Source organism: Equus caballus, chromosome 27 (genome assembly GCF_041296265.1).
Source record: "Equus caballus isolate H_3958 breed thoroughbred chromosome 27, TB-T2T, whole genome shotgun sequence".
NCBI classification, from domain to species: Eukaryota; Metazoa; Chordata; class Mammalia; order Perissodactyla; family Equidae; genus Equus; species Equus caballus.
Genome location: NC_091710.1, coordinates 31,204,103 through 31,225,856, shown reverse-complemented (window position 1 = coordinate 31,225,856; position 21,754 = coordinate 31,204,103). Strand labels below are relative to the sequence as shown.

Below are 21,754 nucleotides of genomic sequence, written 5' to 3'. Positions count from 1 at the left end.
CACCAAACAAGATGAACCCAAAGAGGCCCACACCAAGACAAATTATAATTAAAATGTCAAGAATTAAAGATAAAGAGAGAATCCTAAAAGCCACAAGAGAAAGGCAACAAGTGACATACACAGGAAACCACATACAGCTATCAGCTGACTTTCAGCAGAAACCTTATAGACTAGAACAGAGTAACACGATATATTCAAAGTGCCAAAAGTAAAAACCTACAGCCAAGAATACTCTATCCGGCAAGGTTATCATTCAGAATGAAAGGAGAGATAAAGGGTTCTCCAGACAAGCAAGAACTATGGGAGTTACCACCACTAAATCAGCCTTATGAAGAATGTTAAAAGGACTTACTTAAGTGGAAAAGAGAAGAGCACAAATAGGAATAAGAAAATTATCAAAGAAAAACAAATCACTGCTAAAGGCAAATATATAGTAAAAGTAGCAGATCAACCATCTATAAAGCTAGTTCGAAAGTCAAAAGACAAAAGTACTAAAAATGTCTGTCTCCATGATAAGAGGTTACAGGATACATACACACAAAAGAGAGGTTAAATACAATATCAAAAATATAAAATGGAGGAGTGAGGAGTAAAAGTGTAGGGCTTTGAGTAAGCAGTCAAACTTGAGACCGTCAACTTAACATAGATTACAATTTACATAGGTTATTACATATAAACCTTATTATAATCACAAACCAAAAACCTACAATAAATACACAAAAAATTAAGAGAAAGGCACCCAAACATAATATTAAAGAAAGTCATCAAATCATAAGGGAAGAGAGCAAGAGAAGAAGACAGGAACAGAGGACTACTAAAACACCCAGAAAAAAAGTAACAAGATGATAATAAGTACATATTCATCAATAGCTACTTTAAATGTCAATGGACTAAATGCTCCAATCAAAAGACAAAAACTTGTACGTGAATCTGCATAGCAGCATGATTCGTAATAGCCGAAAAATGGAAACAACTCAAATATCCATCAACTGATAAATACATAGACAAAATGTAGTATATTCATACAGTGGAATATTACTCAGGCATAAAAAGAAGTGAAGTTCTGATTCATGTTACAACATAGATGAACCTGGAAAACATCATACTAAGTGAAAGAAGCTGTACGCAAAAAGGCTGCATATTATATGATTCCACTTATAGGAAACATCCAGAATAGACAAATCCAGAGACAGAAAGTAGATTAGTGATTGCCAGGGGCTGAGGGGAGCTGGACCTGGTGAGTGATTGCTGGTGGATATGGGTTTCTTTTGGAGGTCATGAAAAATGTTTGCGAATTTGGTATAGGTGCTCGTTGTACAACCTAGCGATTATACTAAGAGCCACTGAAGTGTACAGTTTAAAAGGGTGAACTTTATGGTATGTGAACTGTATAAATTTAAAAGACAGGCAAAAAAGAGTTAAATTTCTCATTCTGAGGCATTTTTTTTACATACAAAACCATCATAAACTAATACGAAAGATCTATTAAAATTCTAGCCAAGATTTCTTTTACCATAGGGTTGTTTTTCATTTTTTGGAAAGAGACCTACTTGTACTGGTGCTACAAGCTGAACAATTTTTGTTATCTAGAGTTCTGAGCATGTACTTGGCAGTCGATAAATGTTTTGTTTTATTGATGGGTTCTCCATTTCTTGTCTAACCGATAAATTACTGAAAAATGCATTGGACCTTATATCTAAGAAGGAAGAGACTGGAGGAATAAATGTAAGTGTGAGGAGAAGGTGACACACACGCTCAGTGATGTACCTTTTCTGGTTGGCTCCCCAGCAAGCACGGTCTAGCTCTGCTGTGGTACAAATTCTTCGAGTTCAAGGGGAAACTTGGAGGTAGATCTCATACTGAAACTCTTCAGCAAACGAGTCACAAAATATCACAGGCGTGTTTTCTCAGGAGTTATTTCTATTCCTCTCCTGAAAAGCAATTCAGTTTGCCCAGCTCCGGTTTCTCTCACTCAGAGTTTGGATTTTTTTTAGGTGGGGGGGTGGTTAAGGTATGCAATTATTTTATTTCCTTGGCCTGACAGTATAAAATTCATTATACAAGAACCTGCAGCTGATAGAACTGACACACAGATTTCCCCCATAGGAAGAACACTTTTCATGAGCAGAGATGAACTGAAATGTCAAGTCTGAGTGCAATTCCTGCTCCCCACCCCCACCCATATAATAACCCCTAAAGTGAAAATAATCCGAATCAACAGAATCCCCATGAATTACTAAAAGTCATCCCCTCAAACTTTCCTAACTAGCAGTAGCAGTAGATGAAAAACCAAAGGAGGGATGCAGCTGGCCATCTGTTAGCATTTCTGTGCGTGTTAGGCTGAAGGGACAGCAGCAAGAGGGCAAGAATTCTGGATGAGTGGGAGATGTAGACAATCTGCCTTACCTCATACCTGCCTCTTCCGTACATAAGACATCTCTGTCCCCACACACGGAGTGAAGTTTGCGGAATGCTGGAGGAGTGGTTTTAGCCTGTAATTGAAAATGGCTAAGGCTCATTAAAGTCTAAGGCAGGTGTGGAATAAGGGGCACCAGCAGGTTAGACAGAGATGCTCAATAATTAGCAATTCCGCTTTAATGCCATCAAAACTATCTTCACAATCACAATGTCCTTCTCTCCTTATTCCTATTTTCCAATAGTAAGAGAGCGCCATCTAAATTTCTGTGTCTGATGTCTATCACTACCACTGAGGTCATACTCTGATATTTGTGTGTGAGATTAGGATTGGGATGGGGGTAGGTGTGGAGATAGAAGAGATCACGCATCACAACGTCTTAATTACAATAGATCCCTTTTGGTCCCGGGGAATGGTCCACTGCCAATAGTCTAAAAGATTCCCATCCGCTTTCCCTACCCATCTTGTGCACATGTCAAAAACAGAGTGTCTGCCCAAAGAGAAGAGCAGGAAGTTGCTGCTGGTCCATAATCATCTCTGGGCCCAACTTGCCTACCTCCTCAGGCTTCTATGAAATCGCACAAAAATGAATTCGCAGCAATGCTGTGAAATTATGTCATCCCCATTCCTCTAACAAAGCCAATCCAACAGCTCTGTCTGGACGTGCTTTCTCCCTGGGCTGAGGAAGCAGCAAAAAGTATTAATTGAGTGTGTGAAAATACAGTGCCGCCGTGTGCGGTGTAGTGTTTCCAGATGTCTTCACCTCTGTCTCCTCCACAGTGGGAGCCCTCCCTCTCTTTCCCCAAGTCCCGCACATACCCATCCCGCTACCCCCTAGTCCAGTGCTCCCATCTGCTGGGCTTCCACCACTCACTTCCCATAGACACTCTCATCACTGCAGGCCACATACAGAAAATAGTCTCCCTCATGGTTGTCCTCATACAGCTGGCCCATTACAGCGCTGGTGGGACGGATAGTGTTGTTGACAAAGAGGAATAAGGCGTCCTCAGGTCTCAGGTGGATCCTCTTCCAGATTAAGAAGTAGAACTGGCCAACAGTGAGGTCAGAGGGCGCTAGGTACTTCCTCTCGTCCAGATCAGGCACTCTGACTTTAGTAGATTTCTCCACGATCACAGGGACTCTGTCTGGATATTTCTTCCAGATCTTTTCTCCTTTCTTTTCCAATATTTAAAGGGATGGTCCTTCTTCTACTGGAACTTCATGATGGACCCCAGGGTTTCTAAGATCCCTGGACAGGGCCTGCCTCCCTCACTGGTGACAGTGTCTCTCCTGTCTTGCTTCCCTCTGCCGAACTTCAATATGTATCAGAATCTCTTTGGAAATGGCAGCTCCTGTCCCAAGGCAGCCTGGCAGAGTTTTCAGAAGGGATTTTGGGTCCCCTGATGAGGAGGTAGGGGATGGCCAGGTTGGATTCTTATCCTTAAACTCAGAATAACATATTCAGATTTTATTTACACCCAGTTCTCATTAAATGGGTACAAATTGGTGTGCTTCATCCTTTTATCTCCTCAGAATTTCTTTTGGTGACAGTAATAGTGACTGCCATGAAATATTTGTGTATTTGAATATATGTATTCAAAAATATATATGTATTTTCCATATATTCAAATTTTCAATAAATACCAATATTAAATTCAAATATTATATAGGAGAGCAAAATCTATAATCCCACCCCACAGATATCATTGTTAAGACTATGTTGTAGATAGGCCCATACAAATCCCTACATCCACATCAGTGGGTCTCAATCCAGGGCAATCTTGCCCTCTACAGACATTTTTGGTTATCACAACAGGGCAGGGAAAGGAGTGCTGTTGGGAGTACTAATGGCATCTGATGTGTTGGGGCCCAAGATGGCACTAAACATCCTACAATACACAGGATAGCCCCCTACAACAAAGAATTACCCAACCCAAACTGTCAACATTGCTGAGGCTGAGAAACCCCCCTTTTTTTTTTGAGGAAGATCAGCCCTGAGCTAACATCTGCCACCAATCCTCTTTTTTGCTGAGGAAGACTGGCCCTGAGCTAACATCTGTGCCCATCTTCCTCTACTTTATATGTGGGACGCCTACTACAACATGGCTTGCCAAGCTGCACCCAGGATCTGAACTGGCGGACCCTGAGCTGCCCAAAGCGGAATGTGCGCACTTAACCACTGAGCCACTGGGCTGGCCCCGAGGCTGAGAAACCCTGATCTCCATGATCATACCTTTTTTTTTTTTTTGCTGAGGAAAATTAGCCCTGAGCTAACATCTGTATCAGTCTTCCTCTATTTTATATGTGGGATGCCACCACAGCATGGCTAGTGAGTGGAGTAGGTCCATACCTGGGATCTTAACCCGTGAACCTGGCTGCCAAAGTGGAGCACGTGGACCTTTCAACCACTCGGTCACTGGGGCTGGGCCTCTCCTAATCATACTTTGTGTTCAGGTTTGTAACCATGTTTAATAACGTATCATGGACATTTTCTCGTATTAAAACTTAGAGTTTTACCTTATCTCTTTGTATTCTCAATTGAATAAATTTTTTATGAGAAGTGAGTTTTGAATTTTATCTAAACATTTTCCGTTTATTGAGATAAACATGTTTCTTTCCTTTAATATTTTAATAGTGTATACTATGAAGACATTTTCTGATGTCAAGTCATTCTCATAATTCTCAGATGAACCTTATGTGATAAACATTTTTAACTGCTAAGAACTCTTTCCTTTCTCAACTGTGCTATTTTTTTCATGGCAGCTTATATCATTTGGCAGGTTCTTTGTGTTTTCAAATCTCTCTGAGGACAGTAATTAAAACTTTTTAGATGGTCTCTTTTCTCCCTGAAATGTTTGTTTCTTCTAGAGTGGATTGTTCTGCTTGCTTATTTTAAGGCTCTTGTTTAGTTTTGCTTTGAATATCTCGGCACTCTAGACTGTTCATGTGTCTTCTTCAATGACACGTTAGATCGTGCAGCATATAAGTTGGCCCAGGTAACCCAGGGTACGTCCGTAGTTCTAAAGGTTGGTTTCGTGACAGGTTTTCCCATGAATAGGAGGGGAGACAGGGCTCTCTTGGAGAGTGGGCTGGAATGTGCTGGCAGGGTTCCCTTCAGAGTGAGGGCAGATTGCACAGGTGGGAAAACCCCAGCTAAGCTCAGGCCCCTTATTTGCTGTAGTAAGACAGGTTTAATGTGGTAACAGAATGCTATAGTGTATGTCACCCCCGTGTGTTGCTTCACTTTCTTTTTTCCCTTGTGTCTGCCGTGGAGTTGCGAAGTTGCATTGGGTTTTACTCTACTTCTCTCTTGGACTCCAGCATCCTCCCCAACAGTCTTCCTATTTATTTAGAAATTTGTTCTCATCCTCTCTAACTTGGGTACAGATGCCTCAGTCAGGTATTCTGCATACAAACAGTACAGTTCATTATCTTATCTCATGACTCACTCCTACTCCAGCTCACTGTGAACTAGGAGTTTCTCCCAGAAACCACTTCGGAGGGTGATGCTCAGCTGGGCTTCAGGCCTCTATTTTGGACAGCAGGTTTTTTATTTATGGTTTCTCCATCGGGCGAAGAACTTCCTTTTACATATTTTTTATGACTTCAGTGAGGTTTTGGCAGGTATGAGAGAGAAACACATTTGCTCAGGCCACCGTGTTAGACAAGTTAATATGCAAATTTTAAATTTCAAAACATATTGTCAAAAGCAACCTCCCAAAATAAAATTTGCACCAGTTTACACTTCCATCAACAGAAGATGAGAGTGCCAATTTCCCCGTTCCCATGCCAGCTCTGGGCAAAAGCTCCTTTAAATTTTTCTTAGCTTCGTAGATTAAAAATATTTTCTTTTTCTTTTGATTTGTGTCAGTTTGATTGTCAGCAAATTTAGTATCTTTTCGTCTGTGTAATAGCTTCGTAGTTTCTGTGAATAATCCTCATTCATTTTTCTATTGAAGTGTCTGTTGATTTTTATCGATTTAAAAGATATTTGTGTATACTAAGTGTATTAATTATATTTCTGCCATATTGCACATATTGTCCAAGTTTATTATTTGTATTTTATTTTTATTTATGGTGTATTTTGCTCTAGAGGTATAAAAATAAGTTTTGTAGTCAAATTTGTCAACATTTCCCTTTATGGTTTCTGATTTTAGTGTAATACTTAGAATATTTCTTTATCCTACTTTCTTGTGATTTTTTTTATTGCTTGAGATAAATGCATAATTGATCAATATTTCTTGGTTATTAATATAAATATTTATAGCATTGAATTTTTCTCTGATATGGTTTTACCTTTATCCCAAAAGTTTTGATAAGTGGTTTGACATTGTAGCAAAGCAAAAAAAAAAAAAAGATATTATAAATAATCTTTAATTCCAGGATTTTTTTTCAGTTTTATTTTGTAATTTCAGTTTTAATTTCTCCTTCACCTAAGAGGTATTTAGAGGTGTCATTTAATATTTCCAGGCAATTGCTTTTTAAAAAAATTCTTTTTTTATTAATAGCTGCTATTTTTTATTTTACTTTGATCAGAGATTTCTACTGTGTAGAATTTATTTATTGACAACATGATCCTTAATCTCTGTGCAATTTCATTTATTCTGTAAAACTCATCCTTAAGCATCCTCATGAGATTACTCACACTGTTATTATCTCTTTCATAGAGCAGGTCTTTCCCACTCTCACCTGAACTACTGTAATTTGGTTGTTACTGGCTTCTCTCTTTTCAGAACAACTCTTCCTTCACACTTTCTTTCCATTTCTAGAAACATGTGTGATCTGAGGTCTGTAAAGAATAGTCTTCAAGTATTTGAAGAGTCTTATTATGAGGCCAGACCACAGCAAAATGGAGGTTATACCAACCTTGAACTAGACCTGCAAGGTAGCAGAGGCTCTGCGGTACCAGGTGCAGCTGCAACTGCTGGGAGGTTGGAAAGAAGTACAGACCAACCGGCAGAACAAAGTTTTTGAGAAATCTGGAAAATCCAGCAAGACTGATCTCAGGGTAGTCCAAAACCTGGCTGGTGAGTGCTTTAAGAGGCTTGTGGAATAAAGGTGAATTCTGGAGGCAATGGAAATCAGCGATTCAAATAGGCAGCTAGAGAGATCAACCACTGGAATCAACAACTGAGAAGAATTCGGATCTCCAGCCCTTAACAAGATTGCTGACCTGGAAAGGCGACCAAGATTAGAATTAGAAACATGGAACAAGGTAGAAGAATGCTAATCACTGTCACTCAGGATGAGTATCAGAGATGCGAGATGGTAGATGTGATGGTATCAAGTCCACTGTTTTTGGATTAGAACTCCTTCAATGACTTCTTCCCAAGATTTGAATTGACCCCAGTGATGAAGCCTTCCCTGGTTTAGGGTAGGCTGTTGGTGGCAGGAAGGAGAGATATTAGACATGATTTGATATAACACATGGAAAACTCAATTATCCCATTATAAGTCTCCCTCTGTAGATGGTGCTATACAATGGAACATTATTTCTCCACCCCCAGTTTTATTGAGATGTAATTGACATACAGCACTGCATAAGTGTGAGGTGTACAGCATAATGACTCGACTTACATGTATTGTGAAATGATACCACAATAAGTTTAGTTAACATCCATCATCTCCTACAGATACAAAAAAAAGGGAAAGAAAGTTTTTTCCTTATGATGAGAACTCTTAAGATCTACTCTCTTATCAACTTTCAAATGTACCATACAGCAGTGTTAACTGTAGTCATCATGTTGTACGTTACATCCCCAGTACTTATTTATATCTGGAAGTTTGTTCCTTTTTTTTTTTTTTATTTTTTGCTGAGGAAGATTCACCCTGAGCTAGCACCAGTGCCAATCTTCCTCTATTTTGTATGTTGGTCACCACCACAGCATGGCTGCCAACAAGTGGTATAGTTCCATGCCTGGGAACTGAACCTGGGCCACCAAAGTGAAATGTGTTGAACTTAACCAGTAGGCCATGGGGCGGGCCCCCAGAAGTTTGTATCTTTTGATCACTTTCCTCCAATTGCCCCTCACCTATTCCTTGCCTCTGGTAACCACAAATCTGATCTCTTTTTCTGTGAATTTGGTGGTGTTTTTTTAATGGTTCCACATATAAGCGAAATCATATGGTATTTGTCATTGTCAGTTTGACTTATGTCACTTAGCATAACGCCCTCAAGGTCCATCCATGTTATTGCAAATGATAGGATTTCCTTAATTTTTATGGCTGAATAATATTTGGAGCATCATTTTTTTAAAAAAATAATTAAATGTTCAATTCACACTTTGAAATAAATTGATGCTAGAACTGATAACTATCTTTTTTCAGCTTTATTGAGGTTCAATTGATATATTAAAAACTGCACACATTTAATGTATACAATTTGATGAGTTTGAACCTAGGCATACACCTGTGATAACATTGCCACAATGACGGTAATAAACATATCCATCACTCAAAAAGTTTCCTTGTGTCTCTTTGTTTTTTTGTGGTAAGAACAGTTAACATAAGATCTATCTTCTTCACAGATTTTTAAATGCACGATATCATACTGTTAACTAGGGGCATTATGTTGTACAGCTTGTTCATCTTGTATAATTCTAACTTTATACCCATTGAACAACGACTCCCCATTTCCCCTTCCACCCATCCCCTGGCAACGACCATTCAATTTTCTGTTTCTGTAAGCTTGACTATCTTAGGTACCTTATGTAAGTAGAATCATATAAGCATTTGTCCTTCTGTGACCGACTTATTTCACTTAGCTTAATGTCTTCCAGGTCCACCCATGTTGCCACAAATGGCAGGATGTCCTTTTTTTTTAAGGCTGAATAATATTCCATTGTATATCTATGTCACATTTTCTTTATCCATTCATCTGTTGATGGACATTTGGGTTGTTTCCATACGTTGGCTACTGTGAAAAATGCTGCAATGAGCATGGGTGTGCAGATATCTCTATGAGATCCTGATTTCGATTCTTTTGGATATATACCCCAAAGTGGGATTGCTGGATCATATCGTAATTCTAATGATAACTCTACCTTACTATTGTACCAAAATATAAACTAAATATTAATATAGTTCCCACTTTATTGAGTAAAGACTAGAATATTTCTACGGACGTGGAGAAAAATATAAATGAAAATCTCAGAGCCTAATACACTGTAAACTCAATAAATATTTTTGAGTTAATGAATGAGTAAATGAATCACAGTTTAATTTGCAAGAGGGGAGAAAAATTAAACACCCTTTAGTAGGGAAATAGAAAAGTATAATACACTCATATTATGTAATACTGTAGGATCGTGGAAAAATAATCAGATAGATCTTTTTGTACTCATTCACATTGAAGGGTGTTTGTAATTTTTTTAACCCAGAAAAAAAGAGAATAATGGACTCCACGTATGCATTTTCCAGCTTCAACAATTATCAACATTCTGAAATTCTCATTTCATCTTTCTCCCTCTTTTGTTCATGATGTATTTGAGGAGTAAAACATGCACAAATGCACATAGGATCATCTAATATTTTGTTTAAAAAGTAACACACCGAAAGTGTCTGTGTATGTGTGTGTATGTAGTAAGACATCTGGAATAAAACCTGAGTTAAATGATCAGCCCTAGTGCATGGGAGTGAGGTAGGTAGGTAAGATTTTAATTTTTACTTTATACTCCTGGGTGGTTGGTTTGTTTGTTTTTACAGTATTATGTACTACTTTTGCAATTAAATTTTTATTTTATTTTATTTTTTTCCTTTTTCTCCCCAAAGCCCCCTGGTACATAGTTGCATATTCTTTGTTGTGGGTCCTTCTAGTTGTGGCACGTGGGATGCTGCCTCAGCATGGCTTAATGAGCAGTGCCATGTCTGCGCCCAGGATTCCAACCAACGAAACACTGAGCCGCCTGCAGCGGAGCGCACAAACTTAACCACTCGGCCACGGGGCCAGCCCCCTCAGTTAAATTTTTTTTAAAGATTGGCACCTGAGCTAACAACTGTTGCCAATCTTCTTCTTCTACTTCTTCTTTTTTTTTCTTTTTCTCCCCAAATGACCCCAGTACATAGTTGTATATTTTACTGTGGGTCCTTCTAGTTGTGGCATGTGGGACGCTGCCTCAGTGTGGCCTGACGAGTGGTATCATGTCTGCACTCAGGATCCAAACCAGCCAAACCCTGGGCCGCCGCAGCAGAGCATGTGAACTTAATCACTCCGCCATGGGGCCTGCCCCATGCAATTAAATTTTTAATGAAAAAGAAGGAAAGCATTTTACACAAAGAGCTCAACAAAATTAACCACCATTATTATTGCTATTAACTTCAGTGTCCAAGGGAGAAATTTAGTCCAGCATTTACATATGGCCTTTGTAATAATTTCAGTTGTCTATCGTGTCAGATATCAACAATGCATTGTAGTGGTTTTAATATGCATGCTGTCAATGTAATCATATGTTACTAAAAACTCACAGCACTGCCAGAAAAGAAAATAAAGCTAAGCTATCCAGTGACAGCAAAGGACTGAACAAAATTATGAGTAGTAATTGATTTCTTCAGCGCAGAATGAGTTGTCACAAGATGAAGAGTGGGCAACTCCTCCGTATTGCGTGTTATACAGAACAGGAGGTGAATTCAGGTATTGCATCCTCCCTGGAGGCTGAACAGCCCGTCACTCACACAGCACACATTGTACCATGAGGACACAGCTACAACCCTGACAAACACTAATTCTTTCCTGTCTCTCTTCTGTGAACACATGGGACAACTACCTTTCAAGGAAAGAAGTGAGTTTAGTGCACAGTATTGAAAAACGCTGAGGAAGTGCCTGTTATGGACTGAATTGTTTCCCCCGCAAATTCATATGAAGCTCTACCCGCCGATGTGCCTGTCTTTGGAGATAGAACTTTTAAGGAGGTAATATAGGTTAAATAGAACTTTTAAGGAGGTAATAAAGGTTAAATGAGGTCCTAGGGTGGGTCCCTAATCAATAGAACTGATGTCCTTATAAGAAGAGTAAGAGACACCAGAGATGTCTCTCTCTGTGCACACGCAGAAGAAACGTCCATGTGAGGACACAGTGGTCAGGTGGCTGTCTATAAGCCAGGAAGAGAGGCCTCACCAGAAACCAACCTTTCTGGCACCTTGATCTTGGACATCTAGTCTCTAGAACTGTGAAAAAATAAGTTTGTGTTCTTTAAGCTACCCAATCTATGGCAGCCTGGCAGACTGACACAAAGCCCTAGCATGTTTCTTTAAGACTCCCTTTTTGTTGAACTGAGATCTTGTGTTGTCTTTTTTCAAGGAATGCTATTCAATCCTCTGGTCTCTTATCTGTCTTTTGTTCTCAATCTTGTTCTTTCTCAATCATTTCTTATCATTTTTGTATTGCTAAGCTTTTATTAAAATATAGTCTTGCGTTCTTTAGATAAGAAAACGAAGAAAATGTAGTACAATGTGTTTGTTCTTTGAAATGGCCAGTAGAGAAAAATACAGCTCATAACTCTGATTTAGAATCAAATTGCCAAAATACCTTAGTTTCCATGCACATTTGTATTATCTTCTTTATACTCTCTATACTAACTTTATTCATCTGAATCCATTTGAAAAATGGTGACCCTATCAGCCTATCAAGGTTACCATTTCTATTCAAGCGGAATTGTTAAATAACCTATTATTTTTTATAAACCTCAAAGAGGTCTGTCTTATTTCACTATAATGACAGCAACAACAAAATGGTACTTATGTGAGGTAAAAGATGTGTTGATCTGATTGTGGTAAACATCTTGTGATATATATGTGTATCAAATCATCACATTGTACACCTTAAACTTACACAATGTTATATCAAATATATCTTAATAAAGCTGGAAAAATAATTTTTAAAAAAGAATTCTGTCTTAAATATCATGGCGTTTCAATATCTTGCATGATCCCTGATAGAGATAGATCAAAAGATGTTTTTAAAGTTAATTTTACTTGTGCACAAACTAATCCTCAAAATTCTCACAGGTTGGCAATAAATCCAAGTTAACAGAAAAGATTCAGGTGAAAGCGACTTTTTTTTGAAGATTGGCCCTGAGCTAACATCTTTTGCCAATCTACCTTTTTTTTTTTTCTCTTCAAAGCCCCAGTCCATAGTCGTGTATTCTGGTTGTAAGTCATTCTGCTTCTTCTGTGTGGGATGCAGCCACAGCATGGCTTCATGAGCGTTGTGTAGGTCCACATCCAGGATCCGAACTGACGAATCCAGTGTGGCCAAAGCGGAACATGCGAACTTAACCACTTGGCCACCGGGCTGGCCCCCGAAAGTGACTCTTAATGATACACAAAATGCTAAACTGTATGTCAGGTAATTAGTTCTTAACTGCAACTTGCTCTAAGACCTTTGGCAAGGCACTTAGCCTCCAGGTTTGCTTTCTTGTTTGTAAAGAGAGGGCATCCACTGCCTTTGTTGGTGTTTTTTCCTCAGATATGTGCTTCAGAGAAAGTTTGAGAAGCACTGTACAAGATGATCTTTAAGATTCCTTCAAGTTCTAACATTCTTTCAGTCATATGTCATAATTTGCTAGCCAAGCTGCATGGCATGCTGGGACATTCTAACAAGCAGCATCAGGGAACCGGAGCCTGAGAGTGGCAATGCTGTGGAGAAACCAGCAGGGGCATTAACTTCCCCTGGGGAAAATGTGTACAATCGTATCAACAAATCCATGGAGATATGACAATCACCAGGTGAGTCTGGGTCAACCAGGGTTCTCCAAGAGAGCAACCTGATTCTGGAGCAACGGGCGCAGCACTGTGCGCAGGGTTTCCAGACAGCAGTGATCCTCAGTAGCAGGTGGGTTTCCTGATTGCAAGGAGTCATTACAAGGAATACCAAGAGTCCCGGAGGAAAGTGGGTGGAATGAACTCGGTGGAGGGAATCTGAGTTACAGTCTCCCCAGCTGGGATTCAAGGCCAAGCTTTATTTCCACTGGGGAAGCTGCATGGGGTCAGAGAACCCTCGCAGACAAACCAGAGACTGGCTCTACCTGGAAGCCATGAGTGTACGAGTGTATCTGTTTGTTTATTAGGGGTGAAGATTATAGGCAGACTGCTGCTCAGCGCTCACACGGACATCCAGGACTCTCTTCACCTTCTGTATATCAATTATTTTCATACCCCTACTCACTATTGGGGAGAGTCTCTCATTTCTTGCTAGACTAGGTTTTCATGGGTTTGAAAAATGATAGAGCTGAGCCTGCAAAGGGTAGGACATGAGCAAGCCGTGACTGACATTTGGCAAGTGGAACAGGGAGCAGATTTCTCTGGGGCCATTTCAGAGCCTGGAGCTTTTGTGCCAGTCCCAGCCTATCTATAGAGATGCTACCGGCTAGAAATGCCTGGGGGCACTCCCCTGGGCCCATGGCGAGACCCCACAGACATTTCCCCTTTCGGAGCCAGTGTTGTGGCTGGACTGGCCATTGTGGTTCTTATTATGATTGCAGGATTCACCTTAGCAACAACAGTCAGGGAACTTTGGAAAAAAACCAAGCTTTATTACTCACAAACCCTGGAGGGTATATGGCAAGCCTGGGGTCACACAGTGAGGTTGCAGGTAGAGAGAGAGTATGGGCCTGATGTTCTGCTTTTACTTGGGTCGAGGGAGGGGTGCCTAGGGTTTCACAGCCTCCCCCCCACCCCCAATTGGTGAATTTAAAACATAAGAGTGGGAATTAAAGCATGGGAAGGGAAAAACAAGCAAATGGCCAGTTATCTAAGTCAACCAGAGATCTCTAAAACAAAGATCTCTAAAACATCCCTTCAGTGGTAGGGTGGCCTGGATCTTCGTCTAGTCGTGTAGCTGGCAACTGCTTCTTGGAGATAGCCGTCTTTGAAGTGGATGCCTGGGTAACGTCAGGCACTTGCATTACAATCCAGAAGGCCAACCCTCAGGTACTTACACTACACTGGAACTAGGACCAAATGGCTGAGTCATGTTTGAGGCAGACTTAGCTCACCGTGGAAAAGAGGATTCTGTCAAACAGAGCTGCCCCAAAATGAATTCTCTATCACCTAAGTGGTGGTTGAATTAGAGTTGTCTGAAGATCTATGAAGGATGCTGTTGAGGGAATTCCCTAGGCCATCAGCAAGCTGGTCAGCTCTGCCTCCAAAGTCTATCTGCAATCTGACCACCTCCTCCCACACTTCTCCAGTCCAGCCACCATCACCTCCTGCCTGGACTACTGTAGTTACCGCCTCACTGGGCTCCTTGTCTCAGGAAAAGCCTAAGTTCTCTTTGGAAGGTTCACCTGATTATGTCAGGCCCACCTCAGTTAATGTCCCTTTTTAGTAATTCAAAGTCAACTGATTAGGGACCTTAATTACAACTGCAAAATCCCTTCACCTTGCTGTATAATGCAACGCAATCACAGAAGCGATGTTCCACCGTATTCGTAGGTCCTGCACACACTCAAAGGGAGGGACTTATACACAAGTGTGGGTCATTGGCAGCCATCTTAGAATTCTGCCTACCACAGGTATATTACTAACCTCAGCATGATCCTGTGGGGAGCTCTGGAGTATATATTACATCTCAGGGTTTGTGGAAACTTGAGGCAAGGAAGCTTGACTTTCATATTCTCTCACTGGTCAGTCACTGGTTAAGGGCCTTTCCAGGGGATGTAAATTCCAGGTATTTTGGGCTCTTGGCGAGTATGGGCAGGGGCTCCAGCAGCTCTCAGGCAGTTGTATGAAGAAAGTTGCATGTGCAAGCCATTAAAAATAAACGAGCACAGAAAATGAGGGTGGGACACACAGAAAGAATTAAGGAATTGTAGGGGATCCTGGTAAAGTGTCAGCAACGGTCACTACCGTCCACTCATTCTAACACTCAGATCTAATTGAGTCTCACTTTAGGTTCACTCCATCCTGTCACGGCTCCTTCAAGATGGCGGTTGGTCACTTTTCTGGGGGGAAACTTACCAAAGGAACATTGGTGAGGTCAGCGAAAGCCCCCATTGCTGCAGTCAGCCCTGAGGTTGTAACTGGTATTCATCAGCTGCTTCCTGTACCCATTCTAGTTTCTCTCATCCTTAGCAAGCACTTCTTCTGGTCTAGACGGCTTACCTCTTGAGGTGACCCAGACCTCATCCTTGAGGAGTCTGAGCCCCTGGTTACCAGGCCCTGATCAGGCCATTTTTGCTACAGTTGTCCATTTAGAGTTAAAACTGGGCCTGAGAGCACTGGAACTTGCCCCGGTGTTTCCAAGTCTCAAAGACATTCCTCTTGCCCCATCTTGTAGCATCAACTCTATCGCCTCATGATGAACGGAGTCATTGCTCCTGCCAGTGCGGTAACTCTTTTCTTTGCCTCTTATTCTACTGGCAAGAAGAACCCTAAATGACCAAGTGGCACCTGTAGCTTTAGGTTTATTAGGACTCTTATGGTATCCCATGGCAGAAGCATTTCCCCTCTGGCAGCCAGGATATGTAGTCTCACAGAACCCATACTTATGGAGACGAGAAGGATAAATTCTCCAAGTGGGTCGCTAGGAGTGACAGTAAGCAATGCCACTTCTATTTCCACCCCTTGGTTTCTGGGTCCCTGTGTTATACTTATGGGGAGCACAGCAGCCTATAAAGGCCACTGGTTGAAGGAATAGCACCCTGAAGGACAGTGGCCTGAACTTGCAGGGAGTCACCTCTAAGCTGGTGCCATAGCCGCATCTTTAACAGTGTTTTTAAGAGCATTCCAACTATCGGGCAAGCTGTGCCTGGGTGATGCAATCTGTGGTATGACCAATGGATCTCATGTCTGTGACTTCTTCGCTCTTCGTTGTCTCCCTTTGTTTTGTGAAGTAAGGTTCTGTTATACGGGATCCTAAGATATTGTGGGCAAAGAAGTTAGACTCAGAAAATGCATCAGTCCCAGTCAAGATTAATCACTGCCCTTTCCACGGTGGAAGGGATCTGATGAATCAACTTGACACCACTGGGCTAATTAGCCTCCTTGATGGAAAGTACCATCTTTGGGGCTCAGTGTCAGTCCCTGCTTGTGATAGACCAGACATTTAGCAGCAACAGTAGCTGAATCAGCCCTGGTGAGAAGGAGTCTATGCTGTTGGGCCCTAAATAGCCTCCATCTTGGCCATCTTGTTCAGGCATCAGGTGGCTGGTGATGGAAATCTGACATTTTGGGCAAATGCTTAGTTGTTTAATGCCTCTTCTGCAGTGGATCCACTCTGGTAGGCATTCATGGAGGATACAAAGATTTTCACACTTTGATCTTCTCCTGTAGGCTCCCAGGCTGTCACGTCTCCAGTCTTTTTCCTTCCAGACCTCTGACCAACCAACTAAATTAATCACCACAGCCTATGAGCCATGGTGAACTAGGGCAACAATGGCAGAAGTGGTCCACTCCAGGGCAGGCAAGAAGGGTGTCTGTTGTCTGTCGAGAATTTACAAACCATGATAAAATTGACGAAAAGTCAGTTCACTTTTTATTATCACTTGGCAGTGGCAATTTTGAACAAAGTTGGTATTAAACTAACTATTCCTCCCTGCTGAGGTGGACTTCTCCTCCCCTCAACTTGGCATTTCCCAGCAGTATCTGCCCAATGGTCCATGATATCCTTACTCCAGATCATTTCTCTCTTCGCACAAGTAGATAACCAGGTTCATTGCCTGAACCTCAGCTCTCTAGGAGGATTTCCCCTCATGACTGTCTTTCAAAAACACTCCTGCATGTGGCTGTAGCACAGCCCATTCCATTTGTGGCTTGCTCCAATGAGCTGACCCATCCATGAACCATTTCAACCTTGCTAAACGTTACAATAATTAAGTTCACCTTGTCTCTGGTAGTTAAGATCTGCTAACTGGCCTCTACTATCCCAGAAGCCTATCATTCCCATTTTCAGTAAGGAGAACAATTCCACAACAACATCTGGAACTAGTGGCCCTGGGCGATGGAGGACCCCACAACTGAGTGTCATAAGAGTGCTGTGTCCCACTCATTAGCACATTCCTTATGGCCTAAGTGAAAGGAGTGTCCTCTGGGCCTTCACAGGGAACATAGTGGGTCCTTAAGTCTTGAATAATTAATTCAATCTGACATGTTCTTATCTCTGAGCCTTTAAATACCACCTTTACCACTCTGCCAAGGCATTTCTGGCTTCTCCGCTCCTTTTAATGAGGGCCATTTCCCCCCACAAACTTCTCAGAGCCACTTCAATAGCACATTAGGAATGGTTCCATTGCCAGGGCATTAAATCCTGAGTGATAGGACAATGGCTTCATATTAACAAACTTTCCCTTATCCAGATTAGCATACTGTCCCCCACTTGGGTCCAGCACCCTCAAAATCCACTCCAGACGTATTAGTCAGGCCTTGAAGCTCCTTCAGTGAATACTCTCTCTCAGCCAGTGGCTAAGGGCCCCTCCAAGGAAAGGTCAACTCCCAGGTCCATGTGCCTCTTTGCAAGTGTGGGCAAACTGGCTCTGGTATCCTTAGGCAGTGCTCTGGAGAGAGTCACTGGTGTGGGTGGTTAAAAGAAAAAACACAGAAACTGTGGCGAGGACCCTTAGAAATGGTAAAAGGAATCTGAAGGAATCTGAGTGGAGCCCCCAAAACATCCACTACACTGATCAAAGAGGTGTAGTGGTCATCTGTCAGTTCTCCCAAGAGACTTTCCTGATTACCTGGGCAATTGGACCTCTGGGTGAGGGAGGACAGCAAACCACAGGCATGTGGACAACAGCAGAGTCAAGCCAGAAGGTCTTCTGCATTGTGTCTACTGGAGTGGGGTGATGAGAATTTTCTTGTGTGTGTGTGTGCTTTGTGAATCCTCAGTATTGGCAGGCTGCTTCTTCTAGGTACACGCTTATATTCCCCATTATTTAATTGTGATCAGAGTTAATGTGTCCACATTCTAATATTAGTGGTAAAAGGAAGGGTGTAGCTATTCCTGTCTTTTGCTTCATAGAGATGAATTTCCACACCACGTCTATTTATAGAAATACAAGGAAAATAGAACAGTGGATACAGATCTGAGAATTAATGAGCACCCATCCAGTTTAAAGCATGATTTACAGGCACCTTAGATGGTAGCACATATAACCATAGCTTTAAAGAAATGTTCAACTCATAGAAATTATCCAAAATTAGAACTTTCAGGAACACAGCAAGGTTAACTAAATGACACTCATTTATTCAGCAAACACATACTGTACATCTATTATATGCCAGGCATCTTGTTAGGGGAGAGGCATACAGCGATGAATGAGACATAGCCCTTCTTGAGCTTATAAATTAGTGGAAGAAGCAGATCAATATATAGTTACATAATATGAACACATAATACACAATATATAGTTGTGCTGGATGCAAAAATAGAGGTTCATACAGGTTAGAAAGAGGTACAGAATAAAGCTGCTGGAAGATGCCTTGCTTTAGCCTCAAGAAAACCTGGTAAAACTGTGATTAAAACTTATAGACACAGAAGCCCACATAATCACTGTTTTTTCCCTACCAGAGATGCGGTGGGAATATTATGTTGCATCTGCTTCTGACTGCTTCCCAAGCCTTGATTATGACACAGAGGAGAAGACAACTTAGCCATAGTGCCTGGTAAATGATTATTAATTCTTCAAGGAGCTATTGCCATCACCACCAGCCAATGTTTATTTGCTCCCACCACGAGTGATGCTATGTATGTGTGTGTGGGGAGGCAGCATAGGGAGCTTAAAGGCCGCCTTACAGAGACTCTTCTGATCTCTCCAGCTGATTTTTTTCTCCACATTTTACCCCTTCTTTGACATTTGTAACATTGTCTATCACAGTTTGTTCTCTCTCTCTAACTCAAGTGTCTGATTTTTAGATGTAGAAGCTGCTTATCCCTGGCTGTCTAATAGAATCTAATAGTGATATAGCTTACAAAGTGGCTTTTACTAAATGTCTGTAGATAAATGAGGAGTGAATGAATGAAATGCCAAGACTTCACAGGGGTGTTATGGAGATAAATTATGTACACATGAAAAAGTAATTATAATATTACAGGTCTAGGTCATCAGTAATATAGTTGGAATAATAAGGAAATGTTTTGAAGCTATACCATCACGAATGGGTGGAATTGAAAAAAATGAAAGAAGAAATTCCAGAATAACAAATGAATGAATGAACGAATTGAGCATCTCCTACAGGCAAGGCACTGCGTCAGGTCCTGAAGGTACAAGAGTGGACAAGACTGATATATTCCTTCTCCTCATGAGAAGCAGATGTGAAACAAAGAAGTACGTAAGTAACTATACACTGAAAATTATTGTAATACTACAAAGTAGTATAATGAGGTTGTATATTTGGGGGACCTAATTTGGGGGACCTTTATTAGTGTGACATTCAGGCAGAGACATGCAGAGTGAGTTGAAATTATCTAGATGTATTAGTTTCCTAGAGCTGCCTCAACAAGTAACCACAAACTTGGTGGTTTAAAACAATAGAAATTTATTCTCTTACAGTTCTGGAGGTCAGAAGTCCAAAATCAAGAAGTTGGCCAGGTTGTGCTCCCCATGAAGGCTCAAGGTACTTCTTTGCCCCTTCCAACTTTTGGTGGCTCCTGGAGGTCCTGGGCTTATGGATGCGTCACTCAAATCTATGTCTCTGTTTTCTCATGGATTTCTTCCCCTCTGGGTCTTCTCTGTGTCTGTGTGTATCAAATCTCCCTCTCTCTTCTCTTATGAGAACACCAGTCATTGGACTTAAAGCCCCCCCCCCGCCCAAATCCAGGATGATCTCGTCTCACGATCCTTAACTTAATGACATCTGCAAAGATCTTACTTCCAAATAAGGTCACATTCACAGGTACTGGCTTGGGGATATCTTTTGCAGGGACACAGTTCAACCCACTATATTGAGTAAATGGATATCCTGGAGGAAAGAAAAGAGGAAGAGCCTTTTATAGAGAGGAAACAGCACATCTGAAGACCCTGCTATAGAAAGTAACACAATACTTTTATTCAAGCAATAGAAAGGAAGGCTTCCTTGTAAGCCTATATTCAACAGATTTGTTTATAGCTGCTTCCTCTCAAGGCCCTAATAAAATGACAGAAAATTAATTTGAAATATAAAAATTCATAAAGATAAAGAAAAACAGAGACAACAATGAACCACTGATGTTAACAAATTTTTGGAAGATAGTAAGCAGAGGAGGAGTGATAAATAACGTTAATACAACAGGGAAGCTAACACCCTACATGCCTACATAAGAGGATGAGAAAAAAGAGCAAGCCTATTTCCCACAAAACCACAGAAAGGGTCAGTCACTGGAGGCACCAGGAGCAGTGGAAGGTAAGGGTAAATGATGGGGCTGGAAGGAATGATTAGTTGAAAATCTGTATATGAAACAGATTCCAATTCCTTTTCCCCATGTTTCATAGCTAGGCAACAACCTTCTCTCTAGCCTCTGCAGGACCTTAGAAGTTTATAATCTGGAGAAATTCAATTAGAGAAGTTCCACACTTGAGGACGCCAGGCAGAACGGAGGATAGGAGTCAGGTGCAGGACTGATACAAGGCAGAGTAAGTGCAGATCTGCACGTTAAAAGGCAGAGCCGCTCCCGCCCCCTCCGCCAGCTGCCTTTTCTTGTTTATCTCCTGGAATGGTAGCAACTACAGTTATGCCTTCCAGAAAAAATACATGAGACACTTCTCTGGGAGCCAGCCCTGATGGCGTAGTGGTTAAGATTTGGCGCTCTCATTGCCACTGGTCAGGGAACCACACCACCCATCTGTCAGTTGTCATACTGTGACGGTGGCATGTTGCTGTGATGCTGAAAACTATGCCACTGGGATTTCAAATACCAGCAGGGTCACCCCTGGTGGACAGGTTTCAGTGGAGCTTCCACACTAAGACAGACTAGGAAGAAGGACCTGGCCACCCACTTCTGAAAAAACTGGCCTTGAAAACCCTGTGAATAGCAATGGAGCATTGTCCGATGTAGCGCTGGAAGGTGAGAGGATGGTGCAAAAAGACCAGGCAGGGTTCTGCTCTGCTATACACAGGGTTGCTAGGAGTTGGGATCAACTCAAAGGCACTAACAACAAATTTCTCTAGGGGAACAGAATGGTCCCAGAGAAGAAAAAAAAATTACGCAAATGGATATTTTTAGGTTTCTTAAATCAACAGGGTCCTTGCCCAAATTCCCTACAGTGGTCAAACCACTCTGTGCAGCCAGAGCTTTAGCCAGCTCTTCAGTAATCCAATTAAATATGAGCGGACAATCAAGGGTCACCATATGCTGGAAGAAAGCCAGTATCGTGAAATACAGAGACTAGAAAAGCAACTCAGAGGGAGCAGATATTATAAAGAGCAGAA

General features: G+C 41.4%; 1 pseudogene; it reads right to left on the bottom strand.

Moving 5' to 3' along the window:
* Nucleotides 1-3,261: 3,261 nt before the first annotated feature.
* LOC100058235 (gamma-aminobutyric acid receptor-associated protein-like 1 pseudogene) lies at nt 3,262-3,639 on the bottom strand (annotated as a pseudogene).
* Between the last annotated feature and the right edge of the window lie 18,115 nt (nt 3,640-21,754).